This window comes from Vipera ursinii (assembly GCF_947247035.1).
Source record: "Vipera ursinii genome assembly, chromosome: 7".
In the NCBI taxonomy this organism is placed as follows: domain Eukaryota; kingdom Metazoa; phylum Chordata; class Lepidosauria; order Squamata; family Viperidae; genus Vipera; species Vipera ursinii.
In genome coordinates this window covers 74,215,227-74,230,742 of record NC_139521.1, presented here as the reverse complement: position 1 = coordinate 74,230,742, position 15,516 = coordinate 74,215,227, and the positions used below count along the sequence as shown (strand labels likewise).

General features: G+C 44.9%; 1 protein-coding gene across 1 annotated transcript in view; it reads right to left on the bottom strand.

Moving 5' to 3' along the window:
• Positions 1–13,746, bottom strand: part of RNF24 (ring finger protein 24) — a 64,805-nt gene extending 51,059 nt beyond the window's left edge. Inside the window, exon 1 of the mRNA XM_083367212.1 lies at positions 13,679–13,746. The gene's annotated coding sequence lies outside the window, so the exon portion shown is untranslated. The remainder of the gene's footprint in view (positions 1–13,678) is intronic.
• Between the last annotated feature and the right edge of the window lie 1,770 nt (positions 13,747–15,516).

Here is a 15,516-nt window from a genome sequence, read left to right as displayed (position 1 = left end):
TAATGTCAATATTTTGGAGCACTTCCACCCAACGCTTTGAGCTATTATTATTTAAAATAATAGGGAGCAAGGTTGAGGAGTTCTCGCTTCTCGACATCCGTGGTTCGCCCACCTTTGCCCGCTATGCCATTCCTGCCCAGTTCAAGCTCTGAGAATAGAATAGAATAGAATAGAATAGAATAGAATAGAATAGAATAGAATAGAATAGAATAGAATAGAATAGAATAGAATAGAAAAAATGGAGTGGAGTGCAGTAGAGTGGAGTGGAGTGGAGTAGAATAGAATAGAAAAAGTGGAGTGGAGTGAAGTAGAGTGGAATAGAATAGAAAAAGTGGAGTAGAGTGGAGTAGAGTGGAGTAGAGTAGAACAGAGTAGAACAGAACAGAACAGAACAGAACAGAATAGAATAATGATAAGAATGGAATGGAACGGAACAGGACAGGACAGGACAGGATAGGATAGGATAGGATAGGATAGAATAGAATAGAATAGAATAAAATAGAATAGAATAGAATAGAAAAAGTGGAGTAGAGTGGAGTGGAATGGAATAGAATAGAATCGAATTGGAATAGAATAGAAAAAATGGAGTGGAATAGAGTAGAACAGAAATAGAGCATAGCTGGAAGGGACCCTGGAGGTCTTCTAGTCCAGCCCCCTGCTCAAGCAAGAGAACCTATACCATCTCAGACAAGTGACTGTCTTATCTGATTTATCTCTTTAGCCCCTGAGTATCATCCAGAGATGTGGAGCTCCACTCCCAGAATTCTTAGCAACAGCCCCGAATCCTGGTAGGGAATTCTAGGGGTTGAAGTCCGCTTATCAAGAAGGCATCCATGTTGAAAGATATTTTACAGCAGACTTTCTCAACCTCGATAACTAGCGCTGAGACACGATAAGCTGTCTTCCAGGCCTTGAGGAGCTGTCAGAAACAAGAAGAGCTCACCTTATTCTCCAAAGAGAGAAGCAACCTGGAATTAGGGAGAAACTTCCTAACAGCGAGGACAATCAACCAGTGGAACAGCCTGCCACCAGAAATCTTGGGCGCTCCATCACTGGAGATTTTTAAGAAAAGACTAGACAATCACCTGTCTGAGATGGTATGGGTTCTCCTGCTTGAGCAGGGGGCTGGACTAGAAGACCTCCAAGGTCCCTGCCAATTCTGTTCTTCTGTAAATCCCTGGTTTTGGGTTGCTGTTTTTTTTAAGAATGCCGCAGGAGAATTTATTTTATTGACGTTTTTGCTAGAACTGTGATCTTGCACACCTCAGATTCTTTACCAATCCTCTTGTTCCCTGGAGCTACTCAAGATAAGAGTTAATTTCTATGCGGTGCATATTAGACTATTAGCCCATCAACAGCCCAAGACCTTTGATAAGTTAATAAAGACAAAGCAACCGGTTCATTTCTCAAATTTTACGATCTGCTTGCTTTAATGTGCTTATCTTCACACAGGATGTGAGCTGCATAAAAACCACTGCAATACCGTAGTAGGTTTACATGGTTCATTTCCTTCGCTGGAATTAATACAGAGAAGGCTGTTCTATTTAATGCCTCCTTCAGTAGGAATCTATATGTACATCTACATCTGTGTCTGTCTGTCTATCTTATCAGTCCATCTATCTATCTAGCCTATCTATCTGTCTATCTCTTCTACCTCACTGCCCATTATCTCTCTGTGTCATCTATCTATCTCATCTATCTATCTTCTATCTCTCTGTCCATTATCTATCTATCTATCTATCTATCTATCTATCTATCTATCTATCTATCCATCCATCCAGTCTCCAACTTTCCTCTATCTATCTATCTATCTATCTATCTATCTATCTATCTATCCATCCATCCATCCATCCATCCATCTATCTATCTATCTATCTATCTCTTCTCTGTCCATTATCTATCTATCCATCCATCCATCCATCCAGTCTCCAACTTTCATCTATCTATCTATCTATCTATCTATCTATCTATCTATCTATCTATCTATCTCTTCTCTGTCCATTATCTATCTATCTATCTATCTATCTATCTATCTATCTATCTATCTATCCAGTCCCCCTTTCCTCTATCTATCATCTATCTATCTATCTATCTATCTATCTATCTATCTATCTATCTATCTATCTATCTATCCATCCATCCAGTCTCCAACTTTCATCTATCTATCTATCTATCTATCTATCTATCTATCTATCTATCTATCTATCTATCCATCCATCTCTATCTTGCCTCCAATCTTCCTATATCTATATATCTGCATCTAATCTATATATGATTTTCTCTCTCTCTCTCTCTCTCTCTGTGTGTGTGTGTGTGTGTGTGTGTGTGTGTGTGTGTGTACACTTCAACTCCCACAATTCCCCAGGTAGCATTGGCTTAATTTATAAGCTCGTACATCTCTTTGCAACCCAACTGACCTGTCATACATGACATATGAAAGGAAAAATAGTTAGCAGGTTCTGTGACAGCGAAGTTAAAATCCAAAGTCCTCTGTTCTCGCCTTTCCATGCCTGACGCCTCTTGGCTTTTCGTGCAGGGCAAAGCCGTACGCGCTGACTTCTGAAGAGGACGTCAACCCTACTAAACAACCATGGGGGCGAAGTTCAAGGTCCCAGTTGCTGACCAGGATGGTGAAACCCTGGAAAGGTTCCCAGTCCATGCTTTGTTGACACACAAACTGACCCCAGCAGTTGGGAGGGGGAGGAGGCCACAGGGTCATCTGAACCATCCATGACCCATGGGTTTCCCTCAACGATGCCCAACGAAGGTTATAACCAAACATGGGAGAAATTATTTACAAAAGGCATCATCAAATGTGGACACCAGTCACAAGGAGAACATCCGGTCACAATCGCCAGGGATATACCAAGAGGTCAACTTTACACACCCCGCTAAGTCTTGCACAGGTAGTCCTCAACTTACGGCCACAATCGAGCCCAACATTCACATTGCTAAGCAAGACATTTGTTAAGCGAGTTTTGCGCATTTGTTAAGTGAGTTTTACGAATTTTCTGGCCCCGGTTGTTAAGGGGATCACTGCAGTTGCGAAGTTGCTAAGTGATATCTGGCTTCCCCGTTGATTTTGTCTGTCAGAAGGTCCCTGACGCCGGGATGCTGCAACCGTCATAAATACGAGTCAGGTGCCAAGAGTCTGAATTCTGATCACGTGACCACGGGGGATGCTGCAAATGGTCTTAAGTGCGAAAAATGGTCCTTTTTTTCAGTAATGTTGTAACTTTGAACGGTCACTAAACGAATGAAGTTGAGGACTACCTGGAACTGTGAGCTTGGGGTACAAAGCGAAATAAAATTTGACTCAACTGGAGCCATTTCAAACTTCCAACACGTCTGGCTGGAATATGATTAAACAGCTGGGGAAGATATGGCGGTCCAGGACTAACATCTGGAGAAGATTGGAAGAGAAGCATCTGTTGTGCTGGGTTTCTCAAAGCCAAATCAAAAGATAAATCAGGAATCTTCATCACCCACTTCCGGGTACAAACCCGGGGATCATATGGATTTAATTGTTTATATTAAGATCAAGGTTGGCAGAAATAAGTGGCTTATTATGAGTCCCGAGTTTTTCCTTCTTGCCATCTTGAGAAAAATTCAACCCGAGAGAGATTGAATACCTCTTTGAAGCTAACAGTATACCAGTAAACCAGGAGTAGGGAACAATGGCCCCTTTATGACTTGTGGGCTTCAACTCCCAGAATTCCAGAGCCAGCCATGCCAGCTCAGGAATTCTGGGAGTTGAAGTCCACCAGTCATGAAGGGGCCAAAGTTCCCCATGCCGGCTCAGGAATTCTGGGAGTTGAAGTCCACCAGTCATGAAGGGGCCAAAGTTCCCCCATGCTGGCTCAGGAATTCTGGGAGTTGAAGTCCACCAGTCATGAAGAGGTCAAAGCTCCCCATGCTGGCTCAGGAATTCTGGGAGTTGAAGTCCACCAGTCATGAAGGGGCCAAAGTTCCCCATGCCGGCTCAGGAATTCTGGGAGTTGAAGTCCACCAGTCATGAAGAGGTCAAAGCTCCCCATGCTGGCTCAGGAATTCTGGGAGTTGAAGTCCACCCGGTCATAAAGGGGCCAATGTTCCCCACCTCTGCCTTAGACCAAACAGATCACTAACAGTAATTCTCTAAAGCAGAGGTCTCCAAACTTGGCAACGTTAAGACTTGTGGACTTCTACTCCCAGAATTCCCCAGCCAGCATGTGGAATTCTCATGTGATTCATTTAAGAACTGCATTATGCGCTTAACTGTGGCCAAAAAGGTCATAAAATGTGGCCAATCTCACTGAACTTGCTCAGCAATGAAAATTTTGAGTTCAATTGTGATTGTACGACAACGTCTTTATTTTCCTAATGGTTGTGTATGCAAACCTCAGCTCTACCCAGGCTGGTGATCTTCAGATATTATTGATTTACATGAGAGATGTGTATAATTGCCCGTCTTATAGCACATAACCGTGGATGAGGGGGCTGCAATAATAAAATCACAAGCAATAAATAAAGACACGCACTCACAGACACACAAAGGGATATACTGGGAAAATCAGAAAGGCTGTAAGTATGCTTAATACTAGGACATCAATGTTTATGCTACATTCAGAAAAAAAGGTATTAGGTACCTTATGTCTATCCGCGGAGCAACTGCAGATAGTCCTTGACTTACAACACTTCATTTAGTGACCATTCAAAGTTACAATGCCACCCAAAAAGTGACATGACTATTTTTCACACTTATGACTGTTGCAGCATCCCCAGGGTCACGTCATCAAAATTCGCACGCTTGGCAACTGACTCGTATTTATGACGGTCGCAGGGTCTCGGGGTCATGTGATCCCCTTTTGCGGCCTTCTGACAAAGTCAGAAGCCCGATTCACTTAACGACCATGTGACTAACTTAACAACTGCAGAGATTCCCTTAACAGGTGTGGCAAGAAAGGTCGCAAAATGGCGCAAAGCTCACTTAACAAATGTCTCGCATAGTAATAGAAATTTTGGGCTCAATTGTGGTTCTAAGTCGAGGACTACCTTGTATTATTATTATTATTATTATTATTATTATTATTGTTGTTGTTGTTGTTGTTGTTGTTGTTATTATTATTGTTATTATTATTATTATTAATCGCACAGTCAGCCAGATGTTCAGACTGGATTTGGCATTTTTGTCTACCTATTGAGTCCTTACCAAGGACCTGGGATATTACTACTACTACTACTACTACTACTACATTATTGTTGTTGTTGTTGTTATGATTATTATTATTATTACATTCATCAGTTGCTCATCTTGCAGTCTCCGCAATCCCATTCTCCTTGGAAGTTAGAAGCAAAATTGGGCCACAACCCTCGCATTACAAATCCCAGATTGTGCTTTGTAACTAAACTTTCAATTCTGTCAAGAAGTCAGAGGTCGGGGTTAATCTTTAATGTGACAGCAAACCAGCAAAGGAAGTTTCTCATCTGTCAGGTAATGAATTAAGTCAACTGCAAAAGTTTACTTGAGAAAGGAAGATGTCAAATGCTATCGGAAGAGAAGCAGCAGTTATACAGGTCATCCTCGACTTACAACAGATCGTTTAGTGACCGACCACAGAGTTACAACAGCCCTGGAAAAAAAAAGGGACTTTATACCACTGTTCACACTTATGACTGCTCCAGCCTCCCCCAGGGTCACATGATCAAAATTCAGACACTTGGCAACTGACTCATATTTATGACGGTTGCCATGTGGATCGTGTGTGATCCACTTTTTGCGACCTCTTGAGGAGCAAAATCAATAGGGAAGCCAGATTTACTTAAACGTGTTACTAATTTAGCAACGGTAGTGATTCACTTAGCAATTGTGGCAAGACAGGTTGTAAAATGAGGCAGAACTCACTTAGCAACTGTCTCACTTACCAACAGATATTTTGTGCTCAATTGTGGATTTAAGTCAAGGATTATTTGTATTCACCAGGCCTAAAGCTACAAAGATGGGTGGATGCTGATCAGGGAATTCTGGGAGTTGAAGTCCTGATTAGATCTTAAGTCTTGGTATACAGCAGAGGTGGGGAACAATCACCCCTTTATGACTTGTGGACTTCAAGTCCCAGAATTCCTGAGCCAGCATGGGGAACTGTGGCCCCTTTATGACTTGTGGACTTCAACTCCCAGAATTCCTGCACCAACATAACATGGCTGGTGCAGGAATTCTGGGAGTTGAAGTCCACAAGTCATAAAGGGGCCACAGTTCCCCACCCCTCATCTAAGAATTAGGGCTGAAGGGATTCTGTCACAATACAGCAACTAAAATTAAATTTGGATGTAAAGAATTAAAGGCAACGCACTTCACCAGAGCAATTCACTGGCCGGGGATAATTCTTTTCTTCAGCTGTGGGTTGAATCTGCTCCCTTGGGTTAATTTACCCATTGTGCAAATCCAGAGTTGGGGGTTGAGTGTATAGGGTTTCCTGCCTAAGTAGGGGGTTGGGCTAGATGACCTCCAAGGTCCCTTCCAACTTTATTATTATTAATTATTATTATTATTGATCATCGCACAGTCATGCCAGATGTTCAGACTGGATTTGGCATTTTTGTCTACCTATCAAGTCCTTACCAAGGACCTGGGATAGGCAGATGTGGATGTGGATGTTGTTGTTGTTGTTGTTGTTGTTGTTGTTATTATTATTATTATTATTATTATTATTATTATTATTATTATTATTATTATTATTATCTGAAAGCCGTCTGTGCTTTAGCTCGCCCTTTTGCTGCCAGGCGACAGAAGTGGGCACATAACCACCCACTAAAATAGTTATGTGATACCCATATCCAGTTATGTCAACTGCAGAGAGTGGAAAGTAGAGGATAAAATATTCCCTCACCGTCCTTTCCAGGAAAATAATTAAAACTTATTTTGTTCCAGCTTTTTCCTTTCTCCAAACTTCAGTTCACAACTTGCAGCTTTCCAAACCTGGGCCCTTTGGAGCTGCGGTACAGGCAGTCCTCGACTTACAGCGATTCATTTAGTGACCGTTCAAACTTGCAACAGCCCTGACAAAAGGGACATGACTTTTTCACACTTAGAACCATTTGCACCAGCCCCACCGTCACGTGATCAAAATTCGGACGCCTGGCAACCGACTCACATTTATGACAGTCGCCGTGTCCGGGGATCAAATCCTCCCCTTTGGCGACCTTCTTGTAACCGGCAAAGTCAATGGGGAAAAGCCAGATTCACTTAATGACTGCCTCGCATTAAGTGGCGATTCTCTTAACGACCGTGGCGACAAAAGGTGTACCGTGGGGCAAAACTCCCTCAACAAATGTCTCACCTAGCAACAGAAATTTTGGGCTCAGTTGCCGTCGTAAGTCGAGGACTACAATTCCAACGTTTCACAACCGGCTCCCGCTTATGGGGAAATTCTGAGATCGGTAAGCTAAAATATCTGGATGATCCCAGGTCGAGGGTCTTCAAACTTGGCAACTTCCAAGACTTGTGGACTTCAACTCCCAGAATTCCTAAGCCAGGCACGCTGGCCGAGGAATTCTGGGAGTTGAAGTCCACTCCTCTTAAAGCCTCTATCAGGGGTCTTCAAACTTGGCCCTTTGATGACTTGTGGACTTCAACTCCCTGAATTCCTCAGCCAGGCACGCTGGCCGAGGAATTCTGGGAGTTGAAGTCCACTCCTCTTAAAGTCTCTATCGGGGTCTTCAAACTTGGCCCTTTGATGACTTGTGGACTTCAACTCCCTGAATTCCTCAGCCAGGAATTCTGGGAGTTGAAGTCCAGAAGTCTTAGAAGTTGCCAAGTTTGATGACCCCTGTCTCAGGTGAACAGGCCTAGATGGCAAGGACGAAGCCCTCACACACTACTGTTTTGCCGACAAAAATCAGCAGGAGAGTTTACCCAGTTTTAGAGAGGGGAACAATAATAAAACTGTGGTGTAAGCACTAGGATAAGCTCAATTCTTTCTTTTTTTAAAACAAAAAACATCCCCTCGGATTGATCCCTGCTGAGGCAGAATATTCTGGCAGCGTCGTGCCATCAATACAGTTCTTCCCTGCTGGGAAATGAAGTTCTGTGCCCAGCCATAAAAATATTGCCCATCCCTTCAATCACCTCAGATGAATCTCTGGTTACACATAGCTGGGAATAAGTAGCTTGTCTAAAGCATTTTAATGAGTTTGGGGCAGAGAGGCAAGATCCCTATCTAGAATAGAATAGAATAGAATAGAATAGAATAGAATAGAATAGAATAGAATAGAATAGAATAGAATAGAATAGAATAGAATAGAATAGAATAGAATAGAATAGAATAGAATAGAATAGAATAGAATAGAATAGAATAGAATAGAATAGAATATAGAATAGAATATAGAATAGAATAGAATAGATTAGAATAGAATAGAATAGAATAGAATAGAATAGAATAGAATAGAATAGAATAGAATAGAATAGAATAGAATAGAACAGAACAGAATAGAATAGAATAGAAGCTGGAAGGGACCTTGGAGGTCTTCTAGTCCAGCCCCCTGCTCAAGCGGGAGAACCTATACCATCTCAGACAGGTGAATGTCTAACCTTTTCTGAAAAACCTCCAGCGACGGAGCGCCCACGATTTCTGGTGGCAAGCTGTTCCACTGGTTAATTCTACAGGCAGTCCTCCCCATCCCTGCAATTGTTAAGTTAGCAACACGGTCGTTAAGTGAATCTGGCTTCCCTGTTGATTTTGCGTGTCAGAAGGTCGCCGAAAGGGACCGCGTGAGTCCGGGGAACACGGCAACGGTCATAAATCTTTATCAACCAGCTGCCAAGCCTCTGAATTTTGATCACGTGACCCATGGCCTGTGGCAACGGTCATAAGTGTGAAAAATGGATCACGGGTCACTTTTTTTCAGTGACTTTGTAACTCCGGTCACTAAACGAATTGCCGTAAGTCAAGGACTTCCTGTATTGCCATATTATGATATTCCATTCCATTCCATATTATGAAGGATTTCCTATCACTAGGATACAACAGCTCCACTCTGGACGCTGCGGCCCGGTTCTGTGGAAGTGGGCTTTATCGATACTCTTTTCAAATGAGTTTTTGTTTTGAAGAACCGTAAATTTACGGAGTGGTCCGGAGGTGGGGAAGAAGTTTGAAAATTAACCCACCGGGCCCTGTTAAGAGAGCTACACATCTACTTCGTATACCGCTTATTAATGTTTAATGCGAAGGAAACATCCAGTCCTCAATATGTGCAGAAAACATCCTATGAATAAGGCAGGAAAAAGGGGTGTGAGGTAAACTCCCTACAAGGATGATGACAACAGGAAGAGAAGGGAGGAGAAGAGAGAGAGGAAGGAAGGAGAGACAGAGAGGGGGAAAAGGAAAGGAAAGGGGAAGGAAGAGGGAAGGGAAGGAAGAAGAGAAGGGAAGGGAAGGAAGAGGGAAATAAGAAGGAAGGGAAGGGAAGGAAGAGAGAAGGAAAGGAAAGGGAAAGGGAAGGGAAGGAAAGGGAGAGAGAAGGAAGAAGGGAAGGGAAGGAAAGGAAGAGGGAAGGGAAGGAAGAAGAGAAGAGAAGGGAAGGAAGAGGAAAAGAAGAGGGAAGGGAAGGGAAGGAAGAGAGAAGGAAAGGGAAGGGAAGGGAAAGGGAAGGAAAGGGAGAGAGAAGAGAAGGAAGAAGGGAAGGGAAGGAAGAGAGAAGGAAGAGGGAAGGGAAGGAAGAGGGTAGGGAAGGAGTAAAGAAGGGAAGGAGGAAGGAAGGGAAGGAAGAGAGAAGGGAAGGGAAGGGAGAGAGAAGAGAAGGAAGAAGGGAAGAGAAGGAAGAAGGGAAGGGAAGGAGGAAGGAAGGGAAGGGAAGGAAGAGAGAAGGGAAGGGAAGGGAAAGAAGGAAAGGAGGAAGTAAGAGAGAAGGAAGAAGGGAAGGGAAAGGAGAAGGAAGAAGGGAAGGAAGGAGGGAAGGGAAGGAAGAGAGAAGGAAGAGGGAAGGGAAGGAAGAGGGTAGGGAAGGAGTAAAGAAGGGAAGGAGGAAGGAAGGGAAGGAAGAGAGAAGGGAAGGGAATTGAAAGGGAAGAGAAGGGAAGGGAGAGAGAAGAGAAGGAAGAAGGGAAGGGAAGGAAGAAGGGAAGGGAAGGAGGAAGGAAGGGAAGGGAAGGAAGAGAGAAGGGAAGGGAAAGAAGGAAGAAGGGAAGGAAAGGGAGAGAGAAGGAAGAAGGGAAGGGAAGGAGGAAGGAAGGGAAGGAAGAAAGAAGGGAAGGAGGAAGTAAGAGAGAAGGAAGAAGGGAAGGGAAAGGAGAAGGAAGAAGGGAAGGAAGGAGGGAAGGGAAGGAGGAAGGAAGGGAAGGAAGAGAGAAGGAAGGAGGGAAGGGAAGGAGGGAGGAAGGGAAGGAAGAGAGAAGGAAGAAGGGAAGGAAGAGGGAAGGGAAGGAGGAAGGAAGGGAAGGAAGGAAGAGAGAAGAAAGAAGGGAAGGAAGAGGGAAGAGAAGGAGGGAGGAAGGGAAGGAAGGAAGAGAGAAGAAAGAAGGGAAGGAAGAGGGAAGAGAAGGAGGGAGGAAGGGAAGGGAGAGAGAAGGGAAGGAGGGAGGAAGGGAAGGAAAAGGAAGAAGGGAAGGAAGAGGGAAGGGAAGGAGGGAGGAAGGGAAGGAAAAGGAAGAAGAAGAGGGAAGGGAAGGAGGGAGGGAAGGAAGAGAGAAGGAAGAAAGGAAGGGAGAGAGAAGGGAAGGGAAATCACTTCCTTCTGAAGTGGAATATTCTGACACAATCACGCCACCAATAAATAAGTAAATGACACACACCAAGGCATCATCTTGGAAAAAGATAAATACATTTGCTCTGGCATAAAGTAAATCATGACATGCAAAATCTGGGGAAAAAGATAAAACGAATTTACCGGGCCAGAGCTGTTCCAAGCCTCCTGTTCAGAGAATAGCCTGACAAAGGAGCAAAAAGCAAACAGAAGGCAAGGGCGCAAAGGAGGAGAGTCGTCCCCAAATCACCACCACCATCATCATCATCATCAAAAATTAAGATCCTAAAGCTCAGCATTTAGCAGGGATCCTGCGCCAGGCACACACCCCAAGGTGTTCCTGCGGGTTGCCAAGCAGAGTTTCGGGCGGGATTTCGGATGAAAAGGGAGGAAGGGCATCCCGCCATGGGCACATCTTGCCAAGGGTTTCTTTTCACACATCCACGCACCACAACACACGCATCATGTGCGACGGGACCCTGGGTATTTTGCCCAAGGAAGAGCAAGGAGTCAACTCAAGGAGCCAGTGAACCACACCAGCCGGAGGCACAAACATCCATGGAGAAAAAACCAGTTGTTCCGCGAAGCGCTTCTCCAGCTGCAATTTTAAAGTTCCCTCTCTCAGCCAGGCCTGTGGGTTTCGTTTCATCATTTCTTTTTTTTTCCTTTCTTCTTTCCTTTTCTCTCCCCCTTTTCTTTCTTTCTTTCCTTCTCTCCTCTTAGATTTTAGATTTTTTATTAGATTTATATACCGCCCTTTCCCGAAGGACTCAGGGCGGTTTACAGGGCATTTTTAAAATCACATCAATATAAAATACAAAGTTAAAAGAGAATTTCCTTCCTTCCTTCCTTTTTTCTTTCCTTTTCCTTCCTTCTCTCTCCCCCCTTTCTTTCCTTCTCTCCCTTCCTTCCTTCCTCTGTCCCTTTTTCTTTCTTTCCTTCTCTCTCGTTTCTTTCCTTTTTCTTTCTTTTTTTCTTCCTTCTCTTCTCTCTCTTTCTTTCTTTCTCTTTCTCTTTCTTTCTTACTTACTTTCTCTTTCCCTCCCTCCCTCCCTTTCCTTTCCTTTTTTGCAAGAAAAGTGGGTGCAACGCCTCCTCCTCGGTGTCCAGACACACAAGGGACACTTCGTGTCTGACTCCCTTTGCCAGCCAAAGCCAGGAGATTGCGCGGCCAAAGCTTTCCTCCGGCAGGTTTTGAAAGGCGCACAGCTGGGTGGTCTGCTTGAAGACTTCTGAAGCCCAGATGGAGAGAAAAAGAGAGCAAAATCTCTTGGAATTCAAGTGGGGGGTGGAAATTTTTTTTTCTCTCCGAGCTGCTTTCTCGCTCTAGAGGCCGGATCAATATAAACCAGAGCTGAACGGGCAGCACGCTCGGATAACGGCCAAATCAAATAGCAAGGACTGAATTAGAAATTAGGACAGTGCCATGGGGAGCTGCCCTCCCCCTCCCTTCCTCATATCCACCCCCACCCCCAGGCAAGGAAGGGGAAAGACAGCCCATCCCTACAAAACACCCCAGCCAAGACAGAACAGCGGAGAGCCATTGCATTGCAAAAAAACTAAAACACAGCCCTACCTTTCCAATGAACCCCACACTTTTCCAGCTTCAGGGATATCTCCGCCACTCAAAAGACCTGGTGGGGACGATGCAGCTCACTGCTCTGGAAGGAGACCCCTCACCCCCCCTCCCCGTTTTCCTAGCCAGATCCCAGAGGCAAAAAGCAAGTCCGGGACTTGACGGAGCAGGTGCCAATGCGGTGATCCTACGGAGGCACTTCTCTCCAGAAGGGAGGGCAACTAAAGAGTAGGAAAGTCCAGTGCCCCAACTCCCCCAGTGGGATCCAGGGACCCCTGAAATGGGGCGTACTTGGAAAGATCGCCCCAAGAAAGCAAGCCGAGATCGTTTCAGGGGGCAGAGGAGAACACGGATCTGCTGCTTCTTCTCCCCCTGTCTCCTGCTCTCCTAGCAGAAGAGGGGACCCTCCCTCAATGGGGCCATGGGGGCTGGGGTGGAATCCAGTTTAGGAAGCCCTGGAGCCAAATAGCTTCTGGACAGCCGGAGGGTCCTCCTGGTTTAAGAGCTGTCCATGATAGGGGCATTTTCTCAGCTACCTCAAGCTGGAAGGGAAGACGCGGGGACCCTCCTCCTTCCTTGCAATTGCCAAAATGCCCTATACTAGAGTTGCCAAGATCAGCCCCAAACTGCTAGGAGACCACCACCCCCCCCCCAGCTCTCCTCCCTAATCCCCTTACCCCAAAGGCAAGAAAGGTTGTGGGCGTTTCATCCCTGGAGGTTTTTTTAAGGAGGAGACTGGCCATTCACCTGTCTGAAATGGTGTAGGTAAGGGTCTCCCGCTTGAGCAGGGGGGGGTGGCTGGACTAGAAGACCTCCAAGGTCCCTCCCTTCCAGCTCTGTCCCATGCAGACCTCCCTTTTGGCGGAGAGGGGAAGGAGAAGCAGACCCTTTCCCCATAAAAGTAAAACTATCTTCAGGCTGGACACCCACCCACCCGATCCCTCTCCCCAGCCCCAGATGGGACTACAACTCCCATCTTCCCCTGCAAGAAGCCCAACCACCCACCCCTTTACCATTTGATCCTCTTCTTCAGCCATGCAATCCAGAGGAAGAAGGAAGGTGTGGGGGGGGGAGAAACCCCCACCAGCAGCCGCGGATGATGGGCATTGCAGTCCACCGTATGCAGAAGACGCCCCTTGCCGGAGGGGCCGATCAGCCACCGCAATTCCTTTCTCTCGACCCTCCCCCCCCCCACTCACCCCGCTTTCTCTCGCAAGGCGAAGGGTCTGGGCAATGAATCGAGGCTCCCTTTGCAGTTTTGCACGCCTGCACCGAAGGGTCCGTCGTCCCGTCCCCCAGCAATGAAGCAAGCGGAGGACCAGGAGGTCCGTCCCCCCCCTCCAAAAAAAAAGCGGGGAGGGGGCCGCCGGAGGGACTCCTTACCTGCAAAAGATGCTCCAGCTCCTGCGCCGGCGGAAGAGCACTGAGGCGCCGCGAACGTTCCAATGCCTCTTTACAGCGCTCGGCGCGAGGACGCCGCCGACTCAGACCCGACAGACCGACCACACAGCAGGGAAAGGTTCCCGGATGTAGAGCGCTCCGCCCCTCCTCTTCAGAGTCGTTTGCCTTTCCCCGACCCGCCCTTGACTCCGGCCGGACACGGGCAAGCCGACGGCTTCATCCTCTCCGGTGCGCAGGCGCGAGGGCCAGTTTGCTGACTGAATAGAATAGAGGGGTCTTCAAACCTGGCCCTTTTATGACTTGTGGACTTCAACTCCCAGAATTCCTCAGCCAGTGTGCCTGCTGAGGAATTCTGGGAGTTGAAGTTCACAAGTCATAAAAGGGCCAAGTTTGAAGACCCTTGAGAAGTTAGGAGTTTTATTATTATTATTATTATTATTATTATTATTATTATTATTATTATTATTATTATTATTATTATTATTATTATTATTTAAACTTCGAACATCCGAAGTCGCGTTTTTTCCCCCCCCCAAGCGTTCGATGAACGCGTTTATTTAGGGAGCAAAGGCGCCGCAAAGGCGCTTCCCTGACCTGGTGCCCTCCAACAGACCAGGAGGGCGCCAGGTTGGGGAAGCCTGCCTGGGCTTCTATCGGAGAGGCAATCAACCTTTTTAATGCATGTATTTCTCTCTGCAGAAATGTGCACGGCGCCTGCGCTCAAGGAAGTTTGCAGTTCAGCAAAGGAGAGTAAAGCCACATTAATTCCACAAAACTGGACTGCCATCTGTCAGAAATGGTGTAGGATCTCTTGCCTGGGCAGGGGGTTGGACTAGATGACCTACAAGGTCCCTTCTAACTGTCTATTCTATTCTATTCATTGTTTTATCTATTCTATTCTATTCTATTCTATTCTATTCTATTCTATTCTATTCTATTCTATTCTATTCTATTCTATTCTATTCTATTCTATTCTATTCTATTCTATCCTGAGGGGGGATTGGTGGGGTTTTTACTATTTTGATTGGGGTTTTTTAGTATGTATTAACTGTATTTTTAATTGGGCATGTATTTAATTATCTTTTATCTTTTGTAAATCTCTGTGTTTTATTCTTGCCCTGTACACCGCCCCGAGTCCTTCGGGAGAAGGGCGGTATAGAAATATTAATAAATTAAATTAAATTAAATTATTCCATATTCTATTCTATTCTATTCTATTCTATTCTATTCTATTCTATTCTATTCTATTCTATTCTATTCTATTCCATATTCTATTCTATTCTATTCTATTCTATTCTATTCTATTCTATTCTATTCTATTCTATTCTACTCTATTCATTCTATTCTATTCTATTCTATTCTATTCTATTCTATTCTATTCTATTCCATATTCTATTCTATTCTACTCTATTCATTCTATTCTATTCTATTCTATTCTATTCTATTCTATTCTATTCTATTCTATTCTATTCTATTCTATTCTATTCCATTCCATTCTGTTCTATTCTATTCCAGCTGGGTGACTTTTCGGGCTAATCACCAGAAGGTGGTGAATTCTACTTCTGCTTCAGGCAGGCATTAAAGCCATTTGGGTAATTTGGGACCAATGACCAGGAGGCAGTGAGTTCTAGTCTTGCCTTAAGCATGAAAGTCAGCGGGTGACTTTCAGCCAATAACCAGGAGACAATGAGTTCTAGTCCGGGTGATCTTGGTCCAGTCCTTTTCGGTCAGCCCAGTCTACCTCAAAGGGTTGTTGTGGGGAATATAAGTAGGAGCATTATGTTTGTTTGCCACGTTGTATTATTTTTAAAAATAATAAA